This window comes from Vicugna pacos, unplaced genomic scaffold, assembly GCF_048564905.1.
Source record: "Vicugna pacos unplaced genomic scaffold, VicPac4 scaffold_19, whole genome shotgun sequence".
NCBI lineage: Eukaryota > Metazoa > Chordata > Mammalia > Artiodactyla > Camelidae > Vicugna > Vicugna pacos.
The window spans coordinates 14,136,253-14,163,068 of NW_027328740.1; the positions used below are offsets into that span (position 1 = coordinate 14,136,253).

Consider the following 26,816-nt stretch of genomic DNA (forward strand, 5'->3'; position numbering starts at 1 on the left):
ACTGGGCAAGTCTGAAAGTACCTCGGAGCCTCACCAGTAAGCTGATGACAGGCAGATCTTCCACTGTCTGCCCTTTCAGGTTCTGGAAACTGACCTGTGACCTCAGGTCTTTGGGCAGCAGCAGTATCTCAAACTTACACAGCTTCCCGGACCAAAGACCTAAGCCAAGCTCCACAGAGGGCGGCAGCCCCTCCATCACACTGATCCACCCACAGAACTCTGCCCGGTTACCTAGGATCCAACAGCCACAACAAGCCTCGCGGTAAACACCAACATTCCACCTGGAATCCAACCGCTAACTGCCATCCCCAATGGCTGCTGCATCTTGTCAGTGTTGGGGGAGGGGCTGCATCCGACGAGAGGTTCCTAAGGTAAATGTGATTCTACCCACTAGCGTCCCATGGGCCTTTCTTCTTCCCTCTTTCCTTTTGTTCAGAGCTCTATGCACCGTACCAATGGAGGGAAGTGTGTCCCTTTTCAGTTGATGGTTTCACACGTCTTTAAACTTTCTAACAGTTCACAGTACACAGGGACCCACTAAAGGAGACTTATGTTCCTATAATATCCGTACACCCGGAATACATATGCGTCGCCTGATTTCTGCTGAAACACCCACACTCTCAGGACATGGATCCATTGGATTCATGGGGGCTGAAATTCCAAGAAATGAAACCAACCCCAATGTGCACTTTGCTGTCGGTCTCTTTTGCACTTAGTACACTTTGGCAGAGCTACTTGCCTTTGTTATAGGCTTCTTACATTTCTTCTCTACGTAGCCTAGAATATGGCATTCCTTCATCCTGTTGGAAGACATACAAGTCTACATCACGGACTAGGAATCCATTTGATTCCAAATCGGCATTAGTGTTAGGTCACGATATGCTCTTATGAATCAAAATTTACGAATATGAATGCACGCTTCTGATTTCCGAATACAAGTGTGCTGAGTACATGCAAGCCACGATACTGGGTCGATGCGTTCTGAATGACCCTTGACCTCACCTTGAGTATTTTCTTTTGAATAATCATGGTTCCCTTTGTATATGTCAGCCAACCATACCATTTTGGTGCTTGTTTGTTGGTTTGATTCTTTGTTGGTCTTCTTCTCGCTTGTTTTGCAAACACGTCAGGCCATGCATCTCTCCTTTCGCTTCAAACAGAGTCAAATAAGCTGATTCACTTAAGAGAGTGCTTCCAATCACCTATGATTTCCTGCTTCCCTCTCCCATCTTTAGGGTTTTGATGTCCTCCTTAAGTTCTTCTTCTTTCTTCTCTGCCACACATGCTCTTCTTGCATTTCCAATAATGGTTTCTTCTTTCCATTCCATCTTGCTGCTTTTCTATTCAGGGGAGTTTTCTCAACCTTTCTTTTAGAAAAACTTTTGAACTGCTGAATTCTTTTAAGATTTGCCGGTCTGTAGAATTCTCTAGCTCTGCCGTTATTTGAAATGGTGTTCATGTGGCATAGGCTACCCTAGGTGGCAGCATTTGGCCATTCAGGATATGGTCTGTGTCCTGGCACTCCTCCCTGTCCTGCAATATTGCTGCCGAGATATCAGCTGAAACCCCTCTGGAGGTTTCCTTGTGACTATGTTGTTTCCTCCAGGTGCATTTTAAATCACTCGGATATTCGTGAACTTTGTTGATTTGAATCATACAGCTGCTGGTAGGTCTATTGGGATTCCACCTCCTTCGGATGCTGTGTAATTCCTGAATTCGCATAGATGATTCTTTCTTGGCTTTCAGCAAGTTTCAGTCTGATTTTTCTACAGATAAATTTTCAGACACTTTTTGTTTCTTTATCTCTTGCTTTTCCATCTGGGACTCATGATTTCTATTCTTTCATGCCCTGTCTTAACCCAGGGTTCAACTGCAATGTTTTCATTTGTTTGCACTTGCTTTCCTATGTCTGCTTCTGACCGAGGTTTTTCTCTTCCCCTGTCTTCACAGTCATTCACGCGTCCCTCTGCATTATCTAGTCTGCTAAGGACTGAATTTTAGCCCTGATATTATCACAACCATTGAGTTTCCTGATATTTTTGGCTCGTGTTGAGACTTTCTCTTCCCCTTTTCTGGTATTCTGCCTTTTGTGATTCTGAGACACTGGTGTTCTTCAGTGTTTTCCTGACCTTCATTTTCAACACTTGTTCTGGATAGCGTTTTGCAGACTAGTTGTTTGAAAGCTTATCTTTTGCGCCTTCAATATCTTTGGAACTGAAAATGGTACTTCCTGTTTCTTTTACTGTTCTTCTTCATCTCTACTGGTCAGGTAATATCAGGTATCTAATGTAGACTTCTAGGGCTTTGTTAATTGAAAATTTTAGACTCTTGTCTCTACGCAATTCCATGGGATTTCTGTGAGGACAATTTCTCCTAGGCATTGATGCCATAACCTGTACCTGTGTGTGTTGTTTGGTATATCTCCAATTGCTGGTGTTGCATTAGTTGTGATGAACAACCCATACTACTTCGATTAGCATAACTTCATTTTGATTATACTTATCTCACACTTCTGAAAGTGCACAGGACACTTCCTCTTGTGGAAATGAAGCTTCTAAAAGTTCTCAGCTCTGCATTCTTCTCTATGTCATTTTGGAGTGTTTCCAAAACAGCAAACTGAGAGTGCTCTTCTGCTTTATATTGCCACGGGAATGTCCCAATGAAATCAGTTCTTTCCAGAGCTTCTCTGTCTACAGAAACACCAGTGGAAGCATATCTATGGATGTCACATATCAGGGCCTGCTGGAATGATCCCGCAGACCTTCCTTGTTGTCCTAGGTGCCGTACCGTGCCGGTGCCATCCAAAATGTAGCATCCGCTTTTGGGAGATAGTGCTGAAGGGAATGCTTCCTCTTCTCGCGCTGTGGACTTGGACCACTCTTCCTTGTCCTCTCATCCTTGTGGCACGGGTGCACGAAGGCAACCACAGAGTTGTTGCGCATCCTGTGACTCAAACCAAACCATAATCCCAGCCCAGGTTATGAATGTAGCATATCCTAAGGCTTTTCATTCTGATTTCAAATTCAAGGCCCCCTGGATCCCTCAGACCAGATGCACGATATCTCTGATTCAGCCCCACACGTGCTCTATTGGCAAAATTCCCAATTGGTCCCTGGTCCTGCAGATGTACTGGGTGTGGCCATGGGACATATCGGTAATCGCAACCGCGCGACCAGTGTGGTTGGTTTATTATTGGTACACAGTTCGGTTTGCTCTCTTGATTCGACCCACCACATCCCACAACGCACTCCAGATCCCTGAGACTCAGCGTGTGCCATCATCCGTAGCTCTATGCCTCACTGACCATTGCCTCTGCTACCTCAAATTTGGCAGCTTGGATCTTGGTCTCAGAATTAACTGTGGGGATATTTTGCGCTGGTTTCTTTGAGTTCTCTCAGCCAAGCATCTGCTGGGCACTCTTGTAAATCTCAGCACATCACCTTCAAACCCATGTCTCCTGTCCGCTTGAGAGTGTGCGTCCAAGTTAAACAGAGTTTCACCCTTGTTGCTCCATCACCAGGGGTCCGAACCTGCACTGGTTTCCATTCCCTGCTTTGCATTCTCCTGCTTCCAGGTGTCCTGAGGCCTCATCCTGTCTTTGGGAGTAACAGACCTCTCTTCGGCCAGTGTCCTATGCTAAGGGCTGGGTGAGTGGATGTTTCCATTGCTCTGTACATGGGAGCGAGTGAGTGCAGGTTGCACTTCTTCTCTGCCAACTGGGCATCGATGAATCAACACTATCCAGATACATTTCACAGAAATGTGATATTTGCTTAGCTCTTTGTTTCTATACAGCCGTGGTGGGAGGGATTGTCCGAAGACAACTATTTTGACATTGTGTTGATATCCCATTTGCAGTCTTTAAGAAGTTTAACAGAACTCATTTACATGTTTTGGGAGTTATGCAAAAATGGAGTTATATTTTGAAACACACTAAATCGACCAAGAAGCCAGACTTGTCAATTTTGGTAACATTTTGTCAGCTCTACGGAAAAGCTAGACAGATAGAATGCAAACTAGCAGTCCAAACTGTTCAAGGGTTCATGTCAGCTCTTTAAGGTTGAAGCCTCCGAAACCAACAGGAACCATGAAATAACTTTTGGAAACATGGAATAACCCCCAACCTTGGATAAACTTGTGCATGTGGTACCCTGTATCCGAATGACACCTACTGGCCAATGTTGGCATTTCAAGGGGTAACATCCCTCTCTAGGAAAATACAAGAGGAAACAAACCAAATATATACATTTAGGTTTGAATCCAAAAGCACCTAGAGGCATTCTAGCTAGGAGAATCCTGCTGCAGTTATGCTAGTCTATTGAGAACCAGGTGTTTTTCTATCAGTGTTGAGAATGCTTAATCATCCGATCCTGTAGTTTAAAGCCATTTAACGCAACCAAGTCTGCACCCCCATGATATAGTGCCCCCGGGGGCTTGACTCAAGTGATAGACGATCCACATAAGCTGTATCTTTAATGTCATTGGCGACTTTTACAGTTCAGTTCACTTTCTGACTTGTACTATTTACCTTCACTGTCTTGAAAAACTGAAGCCTAATACAGATTCATGTTCAGTCAAAGATTCCCCTCACTTACCACACTCCCTTCACCCCAGGGAAGACATAAACACAACATTTGCTGAATCTAGCGGAAGGACATCTTTTCTAGGTGTGAGCTAAGTATTCAATTTTATCTATTACAGCCGAGACTATTTGACCTTTAAGGTGTTCACTGTTGTTCACAGAGAGTGAAGCTGGAGGAACTCTGATTCTAGGAGGGGCTTGCTCTTCTCGTAATGGCTTCATTGCAGCTCAGGTACTGATCCTTCAAAATGGATGCCTGAGTGGAGGGGAGGCAAGGGCAAGTGCTCACTAGCTAGGCCCAAACCTGGGAAAAGGCTTACCTGGGCTTGTTGAATTTTGGTCTGAATGGCTTGGGAATGCCCCTTGGGACGTGTGGATTCTCACGACCTCTTCCAAGAACAGGAGCGTTTTGATCATCTCTGCCATTTCTTCTCCTTCAGACGTCAGGGACCTTGGACCCGTTATTGGAGAAGAGAATTGAGGAACTTCCTCAAGTCCACGTTGGCACTCCGTATGTTTCTGCCTGTATCAGTGAGTTTCAATATGTCTCATGAATGTCTTTTGAGCCTGGTATCCTCTACAGCTGTCTCCACGCCAGTATTCTCCATTGTAGCAGAACATCTCTCATCCATGTGTCGCATCTCTCCTCAATCCGTGCAGCCAGCTTATCGGCCAGCTTCTCTTTGTGTCTCCCCTAAAGTCGACTTCATCAGGACTGGGCAAGTCTGAAAGTACCTCGGAGCCTCACCAGTAAGCTGATGACAGGCAGATCTTCCACTGTCTGCCCTTTCAGGTTCTGGAAACTGACCTGTGACCTCAGGTCTTTGGGCAGCAGCAGTATCTCAAACTTACACAGCTTCCCGGACCAAAGACCTAAGCCAAGCTCCACAGAGGGCGGCAGCCCCTCCATCACACTGATCCACCCACAGAACTCTGCCCGGTTACCTAGGATCCAACAGCCACAACAAGCCTCGCGGTAAACACCAACATTCCACCTGGAATCCAACCGCTAACTGCCATCCCCAATGGCTGCTGCATCTTGTCAGTGTTGGGGGAGGGGCTGCATCCGACGAGAGGTTCCTAAGGTAAATGTGATTCTACCCACTAGCGTCCCATGGGCCTTTCTTCTTCCCTCTTTCCTTTTGTTCAGAGCTCTATGCACCGTACCAATGGAGGGAAGTGTGTCCCTTTTCAGTTGATGGTTTCACACGTCTTTAAACTTTCTAACAGTTCACAGTACACAGGGACCCACTAAAGGAGACTTATGTTCCTATAATATCCGTACACCCGGAATACATATGCGTCGCCTGATTTCTGCTGAAACACCCACACTCTCAGGACATGGATCCATTGGATTCATGGGGGCTGAAATTCCAAGAAATGAAACCAACCCCAATGTGCACTTTGCTGTCGGTCTCTTTTGCACTTAGTACACTTTGGCAGAGCTACTTGCCTTTGTTATAGGCTTCTTACATTTCTTCTCTACGTAGCCTAGAATATGGCATTCCTTCATCCTGTTGGAAGACATACAAGTCTACATCACGGACTAGGAATCCATTTGATTCCAAATCGGCATTAGTGTTAGGTCACGATATGCTCTTATGAATCAAAATTTACGAATATGAATGCACGCTTCTGATTTCCGAATACAAGTGTGCTGAGTACATGCAAGCCACGATACTGGGTCGATGCGTTCTGAATGACCCTTGACCTCACCTTGAGTATTTTCTTTTGAATAATCATGGTTCCCTTTGTATATGTCAGCCAACCATACCATTTTGGTGCTTGTTTGTTGGTTTGATTCTTTGTTGGTCTTCTTCTCGCTTGTTTTGCAAACACGTCAGGCCATGCATCTCTCCTTTCGCTTCAAACAGAGTCAAATAAGCTGATTCACTTAAGAGAGTGCTTCCAATCACCTATGATTTCCTGCTTCCCTCTCCCATCTTTAGGGTTTTGATGTCCTCCTTAAGTTCTTCTTCTTTCTTCTCTGCCACACATGCTCTTCTTGCATTTCCAATAATGGTTTCTTCTTTCCATTCCATCTTGCTGCTTTTCTATTCAGGGGAGTTTTCTCAACCTTTCTTTTAGAAAAACTTTTGAACTGCTGAATTCTTTTAAGATTTGCCGGTCTGTAGAATTCTCTAGCTCTGCCGTTATTTGAAATGGTGTTCATGTGGCATAGGCTACCCTAGGTGGCAGCATTTGGCCATTCAGGATATGGTCTGTGTCCTGGCACTCCTCCCTGTCCTGCAATATTGCTGCCGAGATATCAGCTGAAACCCCTCTGGAGGTTTCCTTGTGACTATGTTGTTTCCTCCAGGTGCATTTTAAATCACTCGGATATTCGTGAACTTTGTTGATTTGAATCATACAGCTGCTGGTAGGTCTATTGGGATTCCACCTCCTTCGGATGCTGTGTAATTCCTGAATTCGCATAGATGATTCTTTCTTGGCTTTCAGCAAGTTTCAGTCTGATTTTTCTACAGATAAATTTTCAGACACTTTTTGTTTCTTTATCTCTTGCTTTTCCATCTGGGACTCATGATTTCTATTCTTTCATGCCCTGTCTTAACCCAGGGTTCAACTGCAATGTTTTCATTTGTTTGCACTTGCTTTCCTATGTCTGCTTCTGACCGAGGTTTTTCTCTTCCCCTGTCTTCACAGTCATTCACGCGTCCCTCTGCATTATCTAGTCTGCTAAGGACTGAATTTTAGCCCTGATATTATCACAACCATTGAGTTTCCTGATATTTTTGGCTCGTGTTGAGACTTTCTCTTCCCCTTTTCTGGTATTCTGCCTTTTGTGATTCTGAGACACTGGTGTTCTTCAGTGTTTTCCTGACCTTCATTTTCAACACTTGTTCTGGATAGCGTTTTGCAGACTAGTTGTTTGAAAGCTTATCTTTTGCGCCTTCAATATCTTTGGAACTGAAAATGGTACTTCCTGTTTCTTTTACTGTTCTTCTTCATCTCTACTGGTCAGGTAATATCAGGTATCTAATGTAGACTTCTAGGGCTTTGTTAATTGAAAATTTTAGACTCTTGTCTCTACGCAATTCCATGGGATTTCTGTGAGGACAATTTCTCCTAGGCATTGATGCCATAACCTGTACCTGTGTGTGTTGTTTGGTATATCTCCAATTGCTGGTGTTGCATTAGTTGTGATGAACAACCCATACTACTTCGATTAGCATAACTTCATTTTGATTATACTTATCTCACACTTCTGAAAGTGCACAGGACACTTCCTCTTGTGGAAATGAAGCTTCTAAAAGTTCTCAGCTCTGCATTCTTCTCTATGTCATTTTGGAGTGTTTCCAAAACAGCAAACTGAGAGTGCTCTTCTGCTTTATATTGCCACGGGAATGTCCCAATGAAATCAGTTCTTTCCAGAGCTTCTCTGTCTACAGAAACACCAGTGGAAGCATATCTATGGATGTCACATATCAGGGCCTGCTGGAATGATCCCGCAGACCTTCCTTGTTGTCCTAGGTGCCGTACCGTGCCGGTGCCATCCAAAATGTAGCATCCGCTTTTGGGAGATAGTGCTGAAGGGAATGCTTCCTCTTCTCGCGCTGTGGACTTGGACCACTCTTCCTTGTCCTCTCATCCTTGTGGCACGGGTGCACGAAGGCAACCACAGAGTTGTTGCGCATCCTGTGACTCAAACCAAACCATAATCCCAGCCCAGGTTATGAATGTAGCATATCCTAAGGCTTTTCATTCTGATTTCAAATTCAAGGCCCCCTGGATCCCTCAGACCAGATGCACGATATCTCTGATTCAGCCCCACACGTGCTCTATTGGCAAAATTCCCAATTGGTCCCTGGTCCTGCAGATGTACTGGGTGTGGCCATGGGACATATCGGTAATCGCAACCGCGCGACCAGTGTGGTTGGTTTATTATTGGTACACAGTTCGGTTTGCTCTCTTGATTCGACCCACCACATCCCACAACGCACTCCAGATCCCTGAGACTCAGCGTGTGCCATCATCCGTAGCTCTATGCCTCACTGACCATTGCCTCTGCTACCTCAAATTTGGCAGCTTGGATCTTGGTCTCAGAATTAACTGTGGGGATATTTTGCGCTGGTTTCTTTGAGTTCTCTCAGCCAAGCATCTGCTGGGCACTCTTGTAAATCTCAGCACATCACCTTCAAACCCATGTCTCCTGTCCGCTTGAGAGTGTGCGTCCAAGTTAAACAGAGTTTCACCCTTGTTGCTCCATCACCAGGGGTCCGAACCTGCACTGGTTTCCATTCCCTGCTTTGCATTCTCCTGCTTCCAGGTGTCCTGAGGCCTCATCCTGTCTTTGGGAGTAACAGACCTCTCTTCGGCCAGTGTCCTATGCTAAGGGCTGGGTGAGTGGATGTTTCCATTGCTCTGTACATGGGAGCGAGTGAGTGCAGGTTGCACTTCTTCTCTGCCAACTGGGCATCGATGAATCAACACTATCCAGATACATTTCACAGAAATGTGATATTTGCTTAGCTCTTTGTTTCTATACAGCCGTGGTGGGAGGGATTGTCCGAAGACAACTATTTTGACATTGTGTTGATATCCCATTTGCAGTCTTTAAGAAGTTTAACAGAACTCATTTACATGTTTTGGGAGTTATACGAAAATGGAGTTATATTTTGAAACACACTAAATCGACCTAGAAGCCAGACTTGTCAATTTTGGTAACATTTTCTCAGCTCTACGGAAAAGCTAGACAGATAGAATGCAAACTAGCAGTCCAAACTGTTCAAGGGGTCATGTCAGCTCTTTAAGGTTGATGCCTCCGAAACCAACAGGAACCATGAAATAACTTTTGGAAACATGGAATAACCCCCAACCTTGGATACACTTGTGCATGTTCTACCCTGTATCCGAATGACACCTACTGGCCAATGTTGGCATTTCAAGGTGTAACATCCCTCTCTAGGAAAATACAAGAGGAAACAAACCAAATATATACATTTAGGTTTGAATCCAAAAGCACCTAGAGGCATTCTAGCTAGGAGAATCCTGCTGCAGTTATGCTAGTCTATTGAGAACCAGGTGTTTTTCTATCAGTGTTGAGAACGCTTAATCATCCGATCCTGTAGTTTAAGGCCATTTAACGCAACCAAGTCTGCACCCCCATGATATAGTGCCCCCGGGGGCTTGACTCAAGTGATAGACGATCCACATAAGCTGTATCTTTAATGTCATTGGCGACTTTTACAGTTCAGTTCACTTTCTGACTTGTACTATTTACCTTCACTGTCTTGAAAAACTGAAGCCTAATACAGATTCATGTTCAGTCAAAGATTCCCCTCACTTACCACACTCCCTTCACCCCAGGGAAGACATAAACACAACATTTGCTGAATCTAGCGGAAGGACATCTTTTCTAGGTGTGAGCTAAGTATTCAATTTTATCTATTACAGCCGAGACTATTTGACCTTTAAGGTGTTCACTGTTGTTCACAGAGAGTGAAGCTGGAGGAACTCTGATTCTAGGAGGGGCTTGCTCTTCTCGTAATGGCTTCATTGCAGCTCAGGTACTGATCCTTCAAAATGGATGCCTGAGTGGAGGGGAGGCAAGGGCAAGTGCTCACTAGCTAGGCCCAAACCTGGGAAAAGGCTTACCTGGGCTTGTTGAATTTTGGTCTGAATGGCTTGGGAATGCCCCTTGGGACGTGTGGATTCTCACGACCTCTTCCAAGAACAGGAGCGTTTTGATCATCTCTGCCATTTCTTCTCCTTCAGACGTCAGGGACCTTGGACCCGTTATTGGAGAAGAGAATTGAGGAACTTCCTCAAGTCCACGTTGGCACTCCGTATGTTTCTGCCTGTATCAGTGAGTTTCAATATGTCTCATGAATGTCTTTTGAGCCTGGTATCCTCTACAGCTGTCTCCACGCCAGTATTCTCCATTGTAGCAGAACATCTCTCATCCATGTGTTCGCATCTCTCCTCAATCCGTGCAGCCAGCTTATCGGCCAGCTTCTCTTCGTGTCTCCCCTAAAGTCGACTTCATCAGGACTGGGCAAGTCTGAAAGTACCTCGGAGCCTCACCAGTAAGTTGATGACAGGCAGATCTTCCACTGTCTGCCCTTTCAGGTTCTGGAAACTGACCTGTGACCTCAGGTCTTTGGGCAGCAGCAGTATCTCGAACTTACACAGCTTCCCGGACCAAAGACCTAAGCCAAGCTCCACAGAGGGCGGCAGCCCCTCCATCACACTGATCCACCCACAGAACTCTGCCCGGTTACCTAGGATCCAACAGCCACAACAAGCCTCGCGGTAAACACCAACATTCCACCTGGAATCCAACCGCTAACTGCCATCCCCAATGGCTGCTGCATCTTGTCAGTGTTGGGGGAGGGGCTGCATCCGACGAGAGGTTCCTAAGGTAAATGTGATTCTACCCACTAGCGTCCCATGGGCCTTTCTTCTTCCCTCTTTCCTTTTGTTCAGAGCTCTATGCACCGTACCAATGGAGGGAAGTGTGTCCCTTTTCAGTTGATGGTTTCACACGTCTTTAAACTTTCTAACAGTTCACAGTACACAGGGACCCACTAAAGGAGACTTATGTTCCTATAATATCCGTACACCCGGAATACATATGCGTCGCCTGATTTCTGCTGAAACACCCACACTCTCAGGACATGGATCCATTGGATTCATGGGGGCTGAAATTCCAAGAAATGAAACCAACCCCAATGTGCACTTTGCTGTCGGTCTCTTTTGCACTTAGTACACTTTGGCAGAGCTACTTGCCTTTGTTATAGGCTTCTTACATTTCTTCTCTACGTAGCCTAGAATATGGCATTCCTTCATCCTGTTGGAAGACATACAAGTCTACATCACGGACTAGGAATCCATTTGATTCCAAATCGGCATTAGTGTTAGGTCACGATATGCTCTTATGAATCAAAATTTACGAATATGAATGCACGCTTCTGATTTCCGAATACAAGTGTGCTGAGTACATGCAAGCCACGATACTGGGTCGATGCGTTCTGAATGACCCTTGACCTCACCTTGAGTATTTTCTTTTGAATAATCATGGTTCCCTTTGTATATGTCAGCCAACCATACCATTTTGGTGCTTGTTTGTTGGTTTGATTCTTTGTTGGTCTTCTTCTCGCTTGTTTTGCAAACACGTCAGGCCATGCATCTCTCCTTTCGCTTCAAACAGAGTCAAATAAGCTGATTCACTTAAGAGAGTGCTTCCAATCACCTATGATTTCCTGCTTCCCTCTCCCATCTTTAGGGTTTTGATGTCCTCCTTAAGTTCTTCTTCTTTCTTCTCTGCCACACATGCTCTTCTTGCATTTCCAATAATGGTTTCTTCTTTCCATTCCATCTTGCTGCTTTTCTATTCAGGGGAGTTTTCTCAACCTTTCTTTTAGAAAAACTTTTGAACTGCTGAATTCTTTTAAGATTTGCCGGTCTGTAGAATTCTCTAGCTCTGCCGTTATTTGAAATGGTGTTCATGTGGCATAGGCTACCCTAGGTGGCAGCATTTGGCCATTCAGGATATGGTCTGTGTCCTGGCACTCCTCCCTGTCCTGCAATATTGCTGCCGAGATATCAGCTGAAACCCCTCTGGAGGTTTCCTTGTGACTATGTTGTTTCCTCCAGGTGCATTTTAAATCACTCGGATATTCGTGAACTTTGTTGATTTGAATCATACAGCTGCTGGTAGGTCTATTGGGATTCCACCTCCTTCGGATGCTGTGTAATTCCTGAATTCGCATAGATGATTCTTTCTTGGCTTTCAGCAAGTTTCAGTCTGATTTTTCTACAGATAAATTTTCAGACACTTTTTGTTACTTTATCTCTTGCTTTTCCATCTGGGACTCATGATTTCTATTCTTTCATGCCCTGTCTTAACCCAGGGTTCAACTGCAATGTTTTCATTTGTTTGCACTTGCTTTCCTATGTCTGCTTCTGACCGAGGTTTTTCTCTTCCCCTGTCTTCACAGTCATTCACGCGTCCCTCTGCATTATCTAGTCTGCTAAGGACTGAATTTTAGCCCTGATATTATCACAACCATTGAGTTTCCTGATATTTTTGGCTCGTGTTGAGACTTTCTCTTCCCCTTTTCTGGTATTCTGCCTTTTGTGATTCTGAGACACTGGTGTTCTTCAGTGTTTTCCTGACCTTCATTTTCAACACTTGTTCTGGATAGCGTTTTGCAGACTAGTTGTTTGAAAGCTTATCTTTTGCGCCTTCAATATCTTTGGAACTGAAAATGGTACTTCCTGTTTCTTTTACTGTTCTTCTTCATCTCTACTGGTCAGGTAATATCAGGTATCTAATGTAGACTTCTAGGGCTTTGTTAATTGAAAAATTTAGACTCTTGTCTCTACGCAATTCCATGGGATTTCTGTGAGGACAATTTCTCCTAGGCATTGATGCCATAACCTGTACCTGTGTGTGTTGTTTGGTATATCTCCAATTGCTGGTGTTGCATTAGTTGTGATGAACAACCCATACTACTTCGATTAGCATAACTTCATTTTGATTATACTTATCTCACACTTCTGAAAGTGCACAGGACACTTCCTCTTGTGGAAATGAAGCTTCTAAAAGTTCTCAGCTCTGCATTCTTCTCTATGTCATTTTGGAGTGTTTCCAAAACAGCAAACTGAGAGTGCTCTTCTGCTTTTTATTGCCACGGGAATGTCCCAAAGAAATCAGTTCTTTTCAGAGCTTCTCTGTCTACAGAAACACCAGTGGAAGCATATCTATGGATGTCACATATCAGGGCCTGCTGGAATGATCCCGCAGACCTTCCTTGTTGTCCTAGGTGCCGTACCGTGCCGGTGCCATCCAAAATGTAGCATCCGCTTTTGGGAGATAGTGCTGAAGGGAATGCTTCCTCTTCTCGCGCTGTGGACTTGGACCACTCTTCCTTGTCCTCTCATCCTTGTGGCACGGGTGCACGAAGGCAACCACAGAGTTGTTGCGCATCCTGTGACTCAAACCAAACCATAATCCCAGCCCAGGTTATGAATGTAGCATATCCTAAGGCTTTTCATTCTGATTTCAAATTCAAGGCCCCCTGGATCCCTCAGACCAGATGCACGATATCTCTGATTCAGCCCCACACGTGCTCTATTGGCAAAATTCCCAATTGGTCCCTGGTCCTGCAGATGTACTGGGTGTGGCCATGGGACATATCGGTAATCGCAACCGCGCGACCAGTGTGGTTGATTTATTATTGGTACACAGTTCGGTTTGCTCTCTTGATTCGACCCACCACATCCCACAACGCACTCCAGATCCCTGAGACTCAGCGTGTGCCATCATCCGTAGCTCTATGCCTCACTGACCATTGCCTCTGCTACCTCAAATTTGGCAGCTTGGATCTTGGTCTCAGAATTAACTGTGGGGATATTTTGCGCTGGTTTCTTTGAGTTCTCTCAGCCAAGCATCTGCTGTGCACTCTTGTAAATCTCAGCACATCACCTTCAAACCCATGTCTCCTGTCCGCTTGAGAGTGTGCGTCCAAGTTAAACAGAGTTTCACCCTTGTTGCTCCATCACCAGGGGTCCGAACCTGCACTGGTTTCCATTACCTGCTTTGCCTTCTCCTGCTTCCAGGTGTCCTGAGGGCTCATCCTGTCTTTGGGAGTAACAGACCTCTCTTCAGCCAGTGTCCTATGCTAAGGGCTGGGTGAGTGGATGTTTCCATTGCTCTGTACATGGGAGCGAGTGAGTGCAGGTTGCACTTCTTCTCTGCCAACTGGGCATCGATGAATCAACACTATCCAGATACATTTCACAGAAATGTGATATTTGCTTAGCTGTTAGTTTCTATACAGCCGTGGTGGGAGGGATTGTCCGAAGACAACTATTTTGACATTGTGTTGATATCCCATTTGCAGTCTTTAAGAAGTTTAACAGAACTCATTTACATGTTTTGGGAGTTATACGAAAATGGAGCTATTTTTTGAAACACACTAAATCGACCTAGAAGCCAGACTTGTCAATTTTGGTAACATTTTGTCAGCTCTACGGAAAAGCTAGACAGATAGAATGCAAACTAGCAGTCCTAACTGTTCAAGGGGTCATGTCAGCTCTTTAAGTTTGAAGCCTCCGAAACCAACAGGAACCATGAAATAACTTTTGGAAACATGGAATAACCCCCAACCTTGGATACACTTGTGCATGTGGTACCCTGTATCCCAATGACACCTACTGGCCAATGTTGGCATTTCAAGGGGTAACATCCCTCTCTAGGAAAATACAAGAGGAAACAAACCAAATATATACATTTAGGTTTGAATCCAAAAGCACCTAGAGGCATTCTAGCTAGGAGAATCCTGCTGCAGTTATGCTAGTCTATTGAGAACCAGGTGTTTTTCTATCAGTGTTGAGAACGCTTAATCATCCGATCCTGTAGTTTAAAGCCATTTAACGCAACCAAGTCTGCACCCCCATGATATAGTGCCCCCGGGGGCTTGACTCAAGTGAAAGACCATCCACATAAGCTGTGTCTTTAATGTCATTGGCGACTTTTACAGTTCAGTTCACTTTCTGACTTGTACTATTTACCTTCACTGTCTTGAAAAACTGAAGCCTAATACAGATTCATGTTCAGTCAAAGATTCCCCTCACTTACCACACTCCCTTCACCCCAGGGAAGACATAAACACAACATTTGCTGAATCTAGCGGAAGGACATCGTTTCTAGGTGTGAGCTAAGTATTCAATTTTATCTATTACAGCCGAGACTATTTGACCTTTAAGGTGTTCACTGTTGTTCACAGAGAGTGAAGCTGGAGGAACTCTGATTCTAGGAGGGGCTTGCTCTTCTCGTAATGGCTTCATTGCAGCTCAGGTACTGATCCTTCAAAATGGATGCCTGAGTGGAGGGGAGGCAAGGGCAAGTGCTCACTAGCTAGGCCCAAACCTGGGAAAAGGCTTACCTGGGCTTGTTGAATTTTGGTCTGAATGGCTTGGGAATGCCCCTTGGGACGTGTGGATTCTCACGACCTCTTCCAAGAACAGGAGCGTTTTGATCATCTCTGCCATTTCTTCTCCTTCAGACGTCAGGGACCTTGGACCCGTTATTGGAGAAGAGAATTGAGGAACTTCCTCAAGTCCACGTTGGCACTCCGTATGTTTCTGCCTGTATCAGTGAGTTTCAATATGTCTCATGAATGTCTTTTGAGCCTGGTATCCTCTACAGCTGTCTCCACGCCAGTATTCTCCATTGTAGCAGAACATCTCTCATCCATGTGTTCGCATCTCTCCTCAATCCGTGCAGCCAGCTTATCGGCCAGCTTCTCTTCGTGTCTCCCCTAAAGTCGACTTCACCAGGACTGGGCAAGTCTGAAAGTACCTCGGAGCCTGACCAGTAAGCTGATGACAGGCAGATCTTCCACTGTCTGCCCTTTCAGGTTCTGGAAACTGACCTGTGACCTCAGGTCTTTGGGCAGCAGCAGTATCTCGAACTGACACAGCTTCCCGGACCAAAGACCTAAGCCAAGCTCCACAGAGGGCGGCAGCCCCTCCATCACACTGATCCACCCACAGAACTCTGCCCGGTTACCTAGGATCCAACAGCCACAACAAGCCTCGCGGTAAACACCAACATTCCACCTGGAATCCAACCGCTAACTGCCATCCCCAATGGCTGCTGCATCTTGTCAGTGTTGGGGGAGGGGCTGCATCCGACGAGAGGTTCCTAAGGTAAATGTGATTCTACCCACTAGCGTCCCATGGGCCTTTCTTCTTCCCTCTTTCCTTTTGTTCAGAGCTCTATGCACCGTACCAATGGAGGGAAGTGTGTCCCTTTTCAGTTGATGGTTTCACACGTCTTTAAACTTTCTAACAGTTCACAGTACACAGGGACCCACTAAAGGAGACTTATGTTCCTATAATATCCGTACACCCGGAATACATATGCGTCGCCTGATTTCTGCTGAAACACCCACACTCTCAGGACATGGATCCATTGGATTCATGGGGGCTGAAATTCCAAGAAATGAAACCAACCCCAATGTGCACTTTGCTGTCGGTCTCTTTTGCACTTAGTACACTTTGGCAGAGCTACTTGCCTTTGTTATAGGCTTCTTACATTTCTTCTCTACGTAGCCTAGAATATGGCATTCCTTCATCCTGTTGGAAGACATACAAGTCTACATCACGGACTAGGAATCCATTTGATTCCAAATCGGCATTAGTGTTAGGTCACGATATGCTCTTATGAATCAAAATTTACGAATATGAATGCACGCTTCTGATTTCCGAATACAAGTGTGCTGAGTACATGCAAGCCACGATACTGGGTCGATGCGTTCTGAATGACCCTTGACCTCACCTTGAGTATTTTCTTTTGAATAATCATGGTTCCCTTTGTATATGTCAGCCAACCATACCATTTTGGTGCTTGTTTGTTGGTTTGATTCTTTGTTGGTCTTCTTCTCGCTTGTTTTGCAAACACGTCAGGCCATGCATCTCTCCTTTCGCTTCAAACAGAGTCAAATAAGCTGATTCACTTAAGAGAGTGCTTCCAATCACCTATGATTTCCTGCTTCCCTCTCCCATCTTTAGGGTTTTGATGTCCTCCTTAAGTTCTTCTTCTTTCTTCTCTGCCACACATGCTCTTCTTGCATTTCCAATAATGGTTTCTTCTTTCCATTCCATCTTGCTGCTTTTCTATTCAGGGGAGTTTTCTCAACCTTTCTTTTAGAAAAACTTTTGAACTGCTGAATTCTTTTAAGATTTGCCGGTCTGTAGAATTCTCTAGCTCTGCCGTTATTTGAAATGGTGTTCATGTGGCATAGGCTACCCTAGGTGGCAGCATTTGGCCATTCAGGATATGGTCTGTGTCCTGGCACTCCTCCCTGTCCTGCAATATTGCTGCCGAGATATCAGCTGAAACCCCTCTGGAGGTTTCCTTGTGACTATGTTGTTTCCTCCAGGTGCATTTTAAATCACTCGGATATTCGTGAACTTTGTTGATTTGAATCATACAGCTGCTGGTAGGTCTATTGGGATTCCACCTCCTTCGGATGCTGTGTAATTCCTGAATTCGCATAGATGATTCTTTCTTGGCTTTCAGCAAGTTTCAGTCTGATTTTTCTACAGATAAATTTTCAGACACTTTTTGTTACTTTATCTCTTGCTTTTCCATCTGGGACTCATGATTTCTATTCTTTCATGCCCTGTCTTAACCCAGGGTTCAACTGCAATGTTTTCATTTGTTTGCACTTGCTTTCCTATGTCTGCTTCTGACCGAGGTTTTTCTCTTCCCCTGTCTTCACAGTCATTCACGCGTCCCTCTGCATTATCTAGTCTGCTAAGGACTGAATTTTAGCCCTGATATTATCACAACCATTGAGTTTCCTGATATTTTTGGCTCGTGTTGAGACTTTCTCTTCCCCTTTTCTGGTATTCTGCCTTTTGTGATTCTGAGACACTGGTGTTCTTCAGTGTTTTCCTGACCTTCATTTTCAACACTTGTTCTGGATAGCGTTTTGCAGACTAGTTGTTTGAAAGCTTATCTTTTGCGCCTTCAATATCTTTGGAACTGAAAATGGTACTTCCTGTTTCTTTTACTGTTCTTCTTCATCTCTACTGGTCAGGTAATATCAGGTATCTAATGTAGACTTCTAGGGCTTTGTTAATTGAAAAATTTAGACTCTTGTCTCTACACAATTCCATGGGATTTCTGTGAGGACAATTTCTCCTAGGCATTGATGCCATAACCTGTACCTGTGTGTGTTGTTTGGTATATCTCCAATTGCTGGTGTTGCATTAGTTGTGATGAACAACCCATACTACTTCGATTAGCATAACTTCATTTTGATTATACTTATCTCACACTTCTGAAAGTGCACAGGACACTTCCTCTTGTGGAAATGAAGCTTCTAAAAGTTCTCAGCTCTGCATTCTTCTCTATGTCATTTTGGAGTGTTTCCAAAACAGCAAACTGAGAGTGCTCTTCTGCTTTTTATTGCCACGGGAATGTCCCAATGAAATGAGTTCTTTCCAGAGATTCTCTGTCTACAGAAACACCAGTGGAAGCATATCTATGGATGTCACATATCAGGGCCTGCTGGAATGATCCCGCAGACCTTCCTTGTTGTCCTAGGTGCCGTACCGTGCCGGTGCCATCCAAAATGTAGCATCCGCTTTTGGGAGATAGTGCTGAAGGGAATGCTTCCTCTTCTCGCGCTGTGGACTTGGACCACTCTTCCTTGTCCTCTCATCCTTGTGGCACGGGTGCACGAAGGCAACCACAGAGTTGTTGCGCATCCTGTGACTCAAACCAAACCATAATCCCAGCCCAGGTTATGAATGTAGCATATCCTAAGGCTTTTCATTCTGATTTCAAATTCAAGGCCTCCTGGATCCCTCAGACCAGATGCACGATATCTCTGATTCAGCCCCACACGTGCTCTATTGGCAAAATTCCCAATTGGTCCCTGGTCCTGCAGATGTACTGGGTGTGGCCATGGGACATATCGGTAATCGCAACCGCGCGACCAGTGTGGTTGATTTATTATTGGTACACAGTTCGGTTTGCTCTCTTGATTCGACCCACCACATCCCACAACGCACTCCAGATCCCTGAGACTCAGCGTGTGCCATCATCCGTAGCTCTATGCCTCACTGACCATTGCCTCTGCTACCTCAAATTTGGCAGCTTGGATCTTGGTCTCAGAATTAACTGTGGGGATATTTTGCGCTGGTTTCTTTGAGTTCTCTCAGCCAAGCATCTGCTGTGCACTCTTGTAAATCTCAGCACATCACCTTCAAACCCATGTCTCCTGTCCGCTTGAGAGTGTGCGTCCAAGTTAAACAGAGTTTCACCCTTGTTGCTCCATCACCAGGGGTCCGAACCTGCACTGGTTTCCATTCCCTGCTTTGTCTTCTCCTGCTTCCTGGTGTCCTGAGGCCTCATCCTGTCTTTGGGAGTAACAGACCTCTCTTCGGCCAGTGTCCTATGCTAAGGGCTGGGTGAGTGGATGTTTCCATTGCTCTGTACATGGGAGCGAGTGAGTGCAGGTTGCACTTCTTCTCTGCCAACTGGGCATCGATGAATCAACACTATCCAGATACATTTCACAGAAATGTGATATTTGCTTAGCTCTTTGTTTCTATACAGCCGTGGTGGGAGGGATTGTCCGAAGACAACTATTTTGACATTGTGTTGATATCCCATTTGCAGTCTTTAAGAAGTTTAACAGAACTCATTTACATGTTTTGGGAGTTATACGAAAATGGAGTTATATTTTGAAACACACTAAATCGACCTAGAAGCCAGACTTGTCAATTTTGGTAACATTTTGTCAGCTCTACGGAAAAGCTAGACAGATAGAATGCAAACTAGCAGTCCAAACTGTTCAAGGGGTCATGTCAGCTCTTTAAGGTTGATGCCTCCGAAACCAACAGGAACCATGAAATAACTTTTGGAAACATGGAATAACCCCCAACCTTGGATACACTTGTGCATGTTCTACCCTGTATCCGAATGACACCTACTGGCCAATGTTGGCATTTCAAGGGGTAACATCCCTCTCTAGGAAAATACAAGAGGAAACAAACCAAATATATACATTTAGGTTTGAATCCAAAAGCACCTAGAGGCATTCTAGCTAGGAGAATCCTGCTGCAGTTATGCTAGTCTATTGAGAACCAGGTGTTTTTCTATCAGTGTTGAGAACGCTTAATCATCCGATCCTGTAGTTTAAGGCCATTTAACGCAACCAAGTCTGCACCCCCATGATATAGTGCCCCCGGGGGCTTGACTCAAGTGATAGACGATCCACATAAGCTGTATCTTTAATGTCATTGGCGACTTTTACAGTTCAGTTCACTTTCTGACTTGTACTATTTACCTTCACTGTCTTGAAAAACTGAAGCCTAATACAGATTCATGTTCAGTCAAAGATTCCCCTCACTTACCACACTCCCTTCACCCCAGGGAAGACATAAACACAACATTTGCTGAATCTAGCGGAAGGACATCTTTTCTAGGTGTGAGCTAAGTATTCAATTTTATCTATTACAGCCGAGACTATTTGACCTTTAAGGTGTTCACTGTTGTTCACAGAGAGTGAAGCTGGAGGAACTCTGATTCTAGGAGGGGCTTGCTCTTCTCGTAATGGCTTCATTGCAGCTCAGGTACTGATCCTTCAAAATGGATGCCTGAGTGGAGGGGAGGCAAGGGCAAGTGCTCACTAGCTAGGCCCAAACCTGGGAAAAGGCTTACCTGGGCTTGTTGAATTTTGGTCTGAATGGCTTGGGAATGCCCCTTGGGACGTGTGGATTCTCACGACCTCTTCCAAGAACAGGAGCGTTTTGATCATCTCTGCCATTTCTTCTCCTTCAGACGTCAGGGACCTTGGACCCGTTATTGGAGAAGAGAATTGAGGAACTTCCTCAAGTCCACGTTGGCACTCCGTATGTTTCTGCCTGTATCAGTGAGTTTCAATATGTCTCATGAATGTCTTTTGAGCCTGGTATCCTCTACAGCTGTCTCCACGCCAGTATTCTCCATTGTAGCAGAACATCTCTCATCCATGTGTTCGCATCTCTCCTCAATCCGTGCAGCCAGCTTATCGGCCAGCTTCTCTTTGTGTCTCCCCTAAAGTCGACTTCATCAGGACTGGGCAAGTCTGAAAGTACCTCGGAGCCTCACCAGTAAGCTGATGACAGGCAGATCTTCCACTGTCTGCCCTTTCAGGTTCTGGAAACTGACCTGTGACCTCAGGTCTTTGGGCAGCAGCAGTATCTCGAACTTACACAGCTTCCCGGACCAAAGACCTAAGCCAAGCTCCACAGAGGGCGGCAGCCCCTCCATCACACTGATCCACCCACAGAACTCTGCCCGGTTACCTAGGATCCAACAGCCACAACAAGCCTCGCGGTAAACACCAACATTCCACCTGGAATCCAACCGCTAACTGCCATCCCCAATGGCTGCTGCATCTTGTCAGTGTTGGGGGAGGGGCTGCATCCGACGAGAGGTTCCTAAGGTAAATGTGATTCTACCCACTAGCGTCCCATGGGCCTTTCTTCTTCCCTCTTTCCTTTTGTTCAGAGCTCTATGCACCGTACCAATGGAGGGAAGTGTGTCCCTTTTCAGTTGATGGTTTCACACGTCTTTAAACTTTCTAACAGTTCACAGTACACAGGGACCCACTAAAGGAGACTTATGTTCCTATAATATCCGTACACCCGGAATACATATGCGTCGCCTGATTTCTGCTGAAACACCCACACTCTCAGGACATGGATCCATTGGATTCATGGGGGCTGAAATTCCAAGAAATGAAACCAACCCCAATGTGCACTTTGCTGTCGGTCTCTTTTGCACTTAGTACACTTTGGCAGAGCTACTTGCCTTTGTTATAGGCTTCTTACATTTCTTCTCTACGTAGCCTAGAATATGGCATTCCTTCATCCTGTTGGAAGACATACAAGTCTACATCACGGACTAGGAATCCATTTGATTCCAAATCGGCATTAGTGTTAGGTCACGATATGCTCTTATGAATCAAAATTTACGAATATGAATGCACGCTTCTGATTTCCGAATACAAGTGTGCTGAGTACATGCAAGCCACGATACTGGGTCGATGCGTTCTGAATGACCCTTGACCTCACCTTGAGTATTTTCTTTTGAATAATCATGGTTCCCTTTGTATATGTCAGCCAACCATACCATTTTGGTGCTTGTTTGTTGGTTTGATTCTTTGTTGGTCTTCTTCTCGCTTGTTTTGCAAACACGTCAGGCCATGCATCTCTCCTTTCGCTTCAAACAGAGTCAAATAAGCTGATTCACTTAAGAGAGTGCTTCCAATCACCTATGATTTCCTGCTTCCCTCTCCCATCTTTAGGGTTTTGATGTCCTCCTTAAGTTCTTCTTCTTTCTTCTCTGCCACACATGCTCTTCTTGCATTTCCAATAATGGTTTCTTCTTTCCATTCCATCTTGCTGCTTTTCTATTCAGGGGAGTTTTCTCAACCTTTCTTTTAGAAAAACTTTTGAACTGCTGAATTCTTTTAAGATTTGCCGGTCTGTAGAATTCTCTAGCTCTGCCGTTATTTGAAATGGTGTTCATGTGGCATAGGCTACCCTAGGTGGCAGCATTTGGCCATTCAGGATATGGTCTGTGTCCTGGCACTCCTCCCTGTCCTGCAATATTGCTGCCGAGATATCAGCTGAAACCCCTCTGGAGGTTTCCTTGTGACTATGTTGTTTCCTCCAGGTGCATTTTAAATCACTCGGATATTCGTGAACTTTGTTGATTTGAATCATACAGCTGCTGGTAGGTCTATTGGGATTCCACCTCCTTCGGATGCTGTGTAATTCCTGAATTCGCATAGATGATTCTTTCTTGGCTTTCAGCAAGTTTCAGTCTGATTTTTCTACAGATAAATTTTCAGACACTTTTTGTTACTTTATCTCTTGCTTTTCCATCTGGGACTCATGATTTCTATTCTTTCATGCCCTGTCTTAACCCAGGGTTCAACTGCAATGTTTTCATTTGTTTGCACTTGCTTTCCTATGTCTGCTTCTGACCGAGGTTTTTCTCTTCCCCTGTCTTCACAGTCATTCACGCGTCCCTCTGCATTATCTAGTCTGCTAAGGACTGAATTTTAGCCCTGATATTATCACAACCATTGAGTTTCCTGATATTTTTGGCTCGTGTTGAGACTTTCTCTTCCCCTTTTCTGGTATTCTGCCTTTTGTGATTCTGAGACACTGGTGTTCTTCAGTGTTTTCCTGACCTTCATTTTCAACACTTGTTCTGGATAGCGTTTTGCAGACTAGTTGTTTGAAAGCTTATCTTTTGCGCCTTCAATATCTTTGGAACTGAAAATGGTACTTCCTGTTTCTTTTACTGTACTTCTTCATCTCTACTGGTCAGGTAATATCAGGTATCTAATGTAGACTTCTAGGGCTTTGTTAATTGAAAATTTTAGACTCTTGTCTCTACGCAATTCCATGGGATTTCTGTGAGGACAATTTCTCCTAGGCATTGATGCCATAACCTGTACCTGTGTGTGTTGTTTGGTATATCTCCAATTGCTGGTGTTGCATTAGTTGTGATGAACAACCCATACTACTTCGATTAGCATAACTTCATTTTGATTATACTTATCTCACACTTCTGAAAGTGCACAGGACACTTCCTCTTGTGGAAATGAAGCTTCTAAAAGTTCTCAGCTCTGCATTCTTCTCTATGTCATTTTGGAGTGTTTCCAAAACAGCAAACTGAGAGTGCTCTTCTGCTTTTTATTGCCACGGGAATGTCCCAAAGAAATCAGTTCTTTTCAGAGCTTCTCTGTCTACAGAAACACCAGTGGAAGCATATCTATGGATGTCACATATCAGGGCCTGCTGGAATGATCCCGCAGACCTTCCTTGTTGTCCTAGGTGCCGTACCGTGCCGGTGCCATCCAAAATGTAGCATCCGCTTTTGGGAGATAGTGCTGAAGGGAATGCTTCCTCTTCTCGCGCTGTGGACTTGGACCACTCTTCCTTGTCCTCTCATCCTTGTGGCACGGGTGCACGAAGGCAACCACAGAGTTGTTGCGCATCCTGTGACTCAAACCAAACCATAATCCCAGCCCAGGTTATGAATGTAGCATATCCTAAGGCTTTTCATTCTGATTTCAAATTCAAGGCCCCCTGGATCCCTCAGACCAGATGCACGATATCTCTGATTCAGCCCCACACGTGCTCTATTGGCAAAATTCCCAATTGGTCCCTGGTCCTGCAGATGTACTGGGTGTGGCCATGGGACATATCGGTAATCGCAACCGCGCGACCAGTGTGGTTGATTTATTATTGGTACACAGTTCGGTTTGCTCTCTTGATTCGACCCACCACATCCCACAACGCACTCCAGATCCCTGAGACTCAGCGTGTGCCATCATCCGTAGCTCTATGCCTCACTGACCATTGCCTCTGCTACCTCAAATTTGGCAGCTTGGATCTTGGTCTCAGAATTAACTGTGGGGATATTTTGCGCTGGTTTCTTTGAGTTCTCTCAGCCAAGCATCTGCTGTGCACTCTTGTAAATCTCAGCACATCACCTTCAAACCCATGTCTCCTGTCCGCTTGAGAGTGTGCGTCCAAGTTAAACAGAGTTTCACCCTTGTTGCTCCATCACCAGGGGTCCGAACCTGCACTGGTTTCCATTCCCTGCTTTGCCTTCTCCTGCTTCCAGGTGTCCTGAGGCCTCATCCTGTCTTTGGGAGTAACAGACCTCTCTTCAGCCAGTGTCCTATGCTAAGGGCTGGGTGAGTGGATGTTTCCATTGCTCTGTACATGGGAGCGAGTGAGTGCAGGTTGCACTTCTTCTCTGCCAACTGGGCATCGATGAATCAACACTATCCAGATACATTTCACAGAAATGTGATATTTGCTTAGCTCTTTGTTTCTATACAGCCGTGGTGGGAGGGATTGTCCGAAGACAACTATTTTGACATTGTGTTGATATCCCATTTGCAGTCTTTAAGAAGTTTAACAGAACTCATTTACATGTTTTGGGAGTTATACGAAAATGGAGTTATATTTTGAAACACACTAAATCGACCTAGAAGCCAGACTTGTCAATTTTGGTAACATTTTGTCAGCTCTACGGAAAAGCTAGACAGATAGAATGCAAACTAGCAGTCCAAACTGTTCAAGGGGTCATGTCAGCTCTTTAAGGTTGATGCCTCCGAAACCAACAGGAACCATGAAATAACTTTTGGAAACATGGAATAACCCCCAACCTTGGATACACTTGTGCATGTTCTACCCTGTATCCGAATGACACCTACTGGCCAATGTTGGCATTTCAAGGGGTAACATCCCTCTCTAGGAAAATACAAGAGGAAACAAACCAAATATATACATTTAGGTTTGAATCCAAAAGCACCTAGAGGCATTCTAGCTAGGAGAATCCTGCTGCAGTTATGCTAGTCTATTGAGAACCAGGTGTTTTTCTATCAGTGTTGAGAACGCTTAATCATCCGATCCTGTAGTTTAAGGCCATTTAACGCAACCAAGTCTGCACCCCCATGATATAGTGCCCCCGGGGGCTTGACTCAAGTGATAGACGATCCACATAAGCTGTATCTTTAATGTCATTGGCGACTTTTACAGTTCAGTTCACTTTCTGACTTGTACTATTTACCTTCACTGTCTTGAAAAACTGAAGCCTAATACAGATTCATGTTCAGTCAAAGATTCCCCTCACTTACCACACTCCCTTCACCCCAGGGAAGACATAAACACAACATTTGCTGAATCTAGCGGAAGGACATCTTTTCTAGGTGTGAGCTAAGTATTCAATTTTATCTATTACAGCCGAGACTATTTGACCTTTAAGGTGTTCACTGTTGTTCACAGAGAGTGAAGCTGGAGGAACTCTGATTCTAGGAGGGGCTTGCTCTTCTCGTAATGGCTTCATTGCAGCTCAGGTACTGATCCTTCAAAATGGATGCCTGAGTGGAGGGGAGGCAAGGGCAAGTGCTCACTAGCTAGGCCCAAACCTGGGAAAAGGCTTACCTGGGCTTGTTGAATTTTGGTCTGAATGGCTTGGGAATGCCCCTTGGGACGTGTGGATTCTCACGACCTCTTCCAAGAACAGGAGCGTTTTGATCATCTCTGCCATTTCTTCTCCTTCAGACGTCAGGGACCTTGGACCCGTTATTGGAGAAGAGAATTGAGGAACTTCCTCAAGTCCACGTTGGCACTCCGTATGTTTCTGCCTGTATCAGTGAGTTTCAATATGTCTCATGAATGTCTTTTGAGCCTGGTATCCTCTACAGCTGTCTCCACGCCAGTATTCTCCATTGTAGCAGAACATCTCTCATCCATGTGTTCGCATCTCTCCTCAATCCGTGCAGCCAGCTTATCGGCCAGCTTCTCTTTGTGTCTCCCCTAAAGTCGACTTCATCAGGACTGGGCAAGTCTGAAAGTACCTCGGAGCCTCACCAGTAAGCTGATGACAGGCAGATCTTCCACTGTCTGCCCTTTCAGGTTCTGGAAACTGACCTGTGACCTCAGGTCTTTGGGCAGCAGCAGTATCTCGAACTTACACAGCTTCCCGGACCAAAGACCTAAGCCAAGCTCCACAGAGGGCGGCAGCCCCTCCATCACACTGATCCACCCACAGAACTCTGCCCGGTTACCTAGGATCCAACAGCCACAACAAGCCTCGCGGTAAACACCAACATTCCACCTGGAATCCAACCGCTAACTGCCATCCCCAATGGCTGCTGCATCTTGTCAG

General features: G+C 45.0%; 3 long non-coding RNA genes across 3 annotated transcripts; all 3 read left to right on the top strand.

The window, feature by feature from the left end:
• Positions 1–212: 212 nt before the first annotated feature.
• Positions 213–5,116, top strand: LOC140693031 (uncharacterized). Its single transcript, XR_012068682.1, has 3 exons — positions 213–371; positions 4,744–4,814; positions 5,023–5,116. It is a non-coding gene; the product is annotated as an uncharacterized lncRNA (long non-coding RNA).
• Positions 5,117–16,088: 10,972 nt separating this feature from the next.
• LOC140693039 (uncharacterized) lies at positions 16,089–21,006 on the top strand. The gene is made up of 3 exons (XR_012068690.1): positions 16,089–16,261; positions 20,634–20,704; positions 20,913–21,006. It is a non-coding gene; the product is annotated as an uncharacterized lncRNA (long non-coding RNA).
• A 334-nt stretch (positions 21,007–21,340) lies between these two features.
• LOC140693034 (uncharacterized) lies at positions 21,341–26,393 on the top strand. The gene is made up of 4 exons (XR_012068685.1): positions 21,341–21,558; positions 24,762–24,834; positions 25,931–26,001; positions 26,210–26,393. It is a non-coding gene; the product is annotated as an uncharacterized lncRNA (long non-coding RNA).
• Positions 26,394–26,816: the final 423 nt, after the last annotated feature.